The sequence below is a fragment of the Littorina saxatilis genome, linkage group LG2 (genome assembly GCF_037325665.1).
Source record: "Littorina saxatilis isolate snail1 linkage group LG2, US_GU_Lsax_2.0, whole genome shotgun sequence".
Classification (NCBI taxonomy): Eukaryota; Metazoa; Mollusca; class Gastropoda; order Littorinimorpha; family Littorinidae; genus Littorina; species Littorina saxatilis.
The window spans coordinates 3,818,185-3,822,864 of NC_090246.1; positions in this window are offsets into that span (position 1 = coordinate 3,818,185).

Sequence of the window (4,680 nt, forward strand, 5' to 3'; positions counted from 1 at the left end):
TTACAAGGGAAGTAATCGAACCCTGAAATACTGTACTATGAGTTATTCCCACTGGCAGAGCGTCTGATTACTCTTTATGTTATAAGGATCAAGAAAAGACAATAATAACATAAATACTGAAACAAACAGCAAAACAGGTCATGGTTAGAGCACTGCATCAGTCATGAAAGCCGACCAAAGAGCACTAGCATTAAAAAGAATAACATAAAATGAATTAAACTTTAAGTCAGCCTGCAGCCTAGCCGCACTAGGACAACCGCAACCTCCCTGTCCTCCCCCCCCCCCCCCCCCCCTCCAAACAATAGCACAAAAACAAGTCGCGTAAGGCAAAATTACTACATTTAGTCAAGCTGTGGAACTCACAGAATGAAAGTGAACGCACTGCATTTTTTCACAATGACCGTAGTCCGCCGCTCGTGCAAAACGCAGTAAAACTGACGAGACTGTTTAGCGCGGTAGTGGTTTCGCTGTGCTGCATAGCACGCTTTTCTGTACCTCTCTTCGTTTTAACTTTCTGAGCGTGTTTTTAATCCAAACATATCATATCTATATGTTTTTGGAATCAGGAACCGACAAGGAATGATGAAATTGTTTTTAAATCGATTTCTGAAATTTGATTTTGATCATAATTTTTATATTTTTAATTTTCAGAGCTTGTTTTTAATCCTAATATAACATATTTATATGTTTTTGAAATCAGAAAATGATGAAGAATAAATTACACGTAAATTTGGATCGTTTTATATAAAAACAAAAATTAATTACAATTTTCAGATTTTTAATGACCAAAGTCATTAATTAATTTTTAAGCCACCAAGCTGAAATGCAATACCGAAGTCCGGCCTTCGTCGAAGATTGCTTGGCCAAAATTTCAATCAATTTGATTAACAAATGAGGGTGTGACAGTGCCGCCTCAACTTTTACAAAAAGCCGGATATGACGTCATCAAAGACATTTATCGAAAAAAAGAAAAAAACATCCGGGGATATCATACCCAGGAACTCTCATGTCAAATTTCATAAAGATCGGTCCAGTAGTTTACTCTGAATTGCTCTACACACACACACGCACACACAGACACACATACACCACGACCCTCGTCTCGATTCCCCCCTCTATGTTATAACATTTAGTCAAAACTTGACTAACTGTAAAAACAACCCCCCCCCCCCAAAAAAAAAAAAAAACACCAAAAAAACAAAAAAACAAGCAGACAAACAAACAAGCAAACAAGCAAACAAACAAAACAAAATAAACAGAGGACCATAAACAAACGAATGAAAAATGGATGTATAAAGTATACATACACATTACACAAAACAAAGGAAGATAAAAACAAGTCGCGTAAGGCGAAATTACTACATTTAGTCAGAGACATAGATACAACTGTGGAACTCACAGAAGAAACTGAACGAACTGCATTTTTTTCACAATGACCGTTGTCCGCCGCCAGTGCAAAAGGCAGTGAAAGTGACGAGCCTGTTTAGCGCGGCCGTAGCGGTTGCGCTGTGCTGCATAGCACGCTTTACTGTACCTCTCTTCGTTTTAACTTTCTGAGCGTGTTTTTAATACAAACATATCATATCTATGTTTTTGGAATCAGAAAATGATGAAGAATAAAATACACGTAAATTTGGATCGTTTTATATTAAAAAAAAATTAATTACAATTTTCAGATTTTTAATGACCGAAGTCATCAATTGATTTTTAAGCCACCAAGCTGAAATGCAATACCGAAGTCCGGCCTTCGTCGAAGATTGCTTGGCCAAAATTTCAATCAATTTGATTGAAAAATGAAGGTGTGACAGTGCCGCCTCAACTTTTACAAAAAGCCGGATATGACGTCATAAAAGACATTTATCGAAAAAATGAAAAAAACATCTGGGGATATCATACCCAGGAACTCTCATGTAAAATTTCATAAAGATCGGTCCAGTAGTTTACTCTGAATCGCTCTACACACACACACGCACACACACACACACACACACACACACACACACACACACACACACACACACACACACACACACACACACACACACACACACATACACCACGACCCTCGTCTCGATTCCCCCTCTATGTTAAAACATTTAGTCAAAACTTGACTAAATGTAAAAAGTGTGTGTGCGTGTGTGTGTGTGTGTGTGTGTGTGGGGGGGTATGTGTGTGTGTGTGTGTGTGTGTCTATAGGCAGGGCCGGACTAGGGGGGGGGGTTACAGGGGTTGCGCAACCCCCCTGGCTTAAGCATTTACCTCCCAAACGCATTTTTTTGTTGTTGTTGTGGGGGAGGGAGGGGGGGGGGGTTGCATCTGGATCATCATGAAATCCGAGGAGAAATCGCACCTCTCACCCCCTCCAAAAAAAATCATGCTGTTGAATTTACCTTTTTCGTTCAAGGAGAGGCTTCCTTTCCCTCCAGAAACATCAAAAAACGTTCAGCTCCAAGCAGCCCCCTTGCAACCCCCACCAAGGGGGCTTCGCCCCCTGGACCCCATCTGTAACCCCCCCCCCCCCCCTATTACTTACCTAGTCCGGCCCTGGTGTGTGTGTGTGTGTGTGTGTGTGTGTGTGTGTGTGTGTGTGTGTGTGTGTGTGTGTCAGTGTGTGTGTATGTGCGTGTGTGTGCATGTGTGTGTCAGTGTGCGTGTGTCAGTGTGTGTGTGTGTGTGTTCACCATCGGCGTGGGGGGAAAGTTCACTGAGTAACTTCATTCTGCCCAACTGACAGCATAGCATAATAATTATATGTTTTCGGCGATGGGAAATGAGTTTTGGTGTTTCGCCGCTAGACTGCTGATGTCAAACGACATCCATGCTAGTTTGGAAACACTGATCTGCGTCATTTTGATCACACAGCCATAGCGACAGCCGTGCGCAATACAGCCCATTTTGATTCGGCAGGCCTGCTGAGTTTCTTTTGCAATAAATGCCACTTGAAAATGTCCCAACCCAAATCAACATGGTATATGAATGAATGTCAACTTGCCCTGTGGGTCACGTCAGCGCTCTACGATCTTACAGAAACAGTGGGGCCTTCCTGCCTGCCGTATTCCCTTTAAATACCTTAGGTTTTGATAATGCCAGTAAATTCACCTCCACTCTGAGTCTCCCACCCTTTTCAGACCCGATTGTCTCAGCTTTTGTTTCGCCGTGTTGTAGGTCTTAGAGGGGAAGGTTCCCCTGTATGTTCACATGCATTTCAGTGTGTCTCCCCCGGAGTGGTGTTGATCGATGTGTGACGTCATTATTAGGCTGACCAAACTGACAGAATACGACCACGTAAGCCCAGTGACGTAGTATAAGAACCCGTCTACTTTGCCCTTTTTCACCAGACGCATAACTGTCAGCTTTGCCTGCCAGCAAACAAACAAACAAACAAACAAACAAGCACCCCCCCCCCCCCCACCTGTAGATCTGTTGGTGTGTTTCCCATTGGAATGATGGGACGGGCGCGGCAATGGCCTACATGTAGGGGATAAGACGCCGGCCTCCCAGACGGAAGGTCGTGCCGGGGTTCGAATCCCGGTCACGCCTGCCTGTGGAGATTGTTCCGATCTCCCAGATCAACTTAATATGTGCACTGAGACCTGCTAGTGCAGTACAAGACCAAGTGCGCACGGAAAAGATCCCGTAATCCATGTCAGAGTTCGGTGGGTAGTCAGTATAGAACTTGAAACGAAAATACTACAGCCAAGTATCCCCCGAAAGCGGCGAATGGCTGCCTTTACTACATGGCAGGGTAAAAACGGTCATACACTCATAAAAACCGTTAGAGTTTCAGCACTGACATGAACGAAGAAGAAGACTGAGAAGAAGAAGAAGGGAGAATGCCACGACAAAAGCCCGTAGCCTCGGAAAACACTGGTCAGTGCAGAAATTGACTTTCACAGCACCATAAGTAAGTAAGTAAGTAATCTCAGTTTTCCCTGGACTGTTTCAGACAAGTTCTCTGTCAAGTTTGGCCTTTAATGAGCTAGGGTTAGGGTTAGGGGTTACTACCCTTAAATGAGCCAAGAAAATGTTACGAAATCATACCACGTATACGTACAGCCAGATTGCACTCACTCATCTCTCTCATTACGTAAAATGTACGCTCATCAGTGCAGTCTAATGAACGCGCACTCGAGCGTGCAAATCCACTGTGCTATAAATAGCTCCCGAGACACAGCTTTTCACCCCGGCCCAAATTTCACTGCTACCTTTCCTTCCCGTTGCAAAGTCTGGAAGAATGCTCCTTCAGTCTACGAGCGCTGGGAGGTGCGAGAGGGAGGGAGATTCAGCAAAGATATTCCAGGCATCTTTGGTTTTTAGTGAAATGAGAACAAAGATGCCACAGACGCACCTTCGAGTGAACTATCGTCATGATTACACCTGAGGAGTGTTATGGACCAGGATCCTCCATCCTCATCAAGAAGGTAAGAAGTGTTCATGCGTACAGACTGGTTCCAACAGAACATGACTGCTGCTGGTACTGATAAGTTCCGTGTTCAAGTGTTGCAAGTTCAGGCCGCACTCCAACACAGACATTGTCTGTGGCACTCCAACCGTACGATGTTGTGAGACGACTTCGCGGAAGTTTCCTTCGGTACAGGTGATGCTATCAGTAGCGCAAGACTGCCAGCTCTGGTTCACTTGGTTAGCGACTGGCGACTGGCACGGACTGGCGACTGGCAC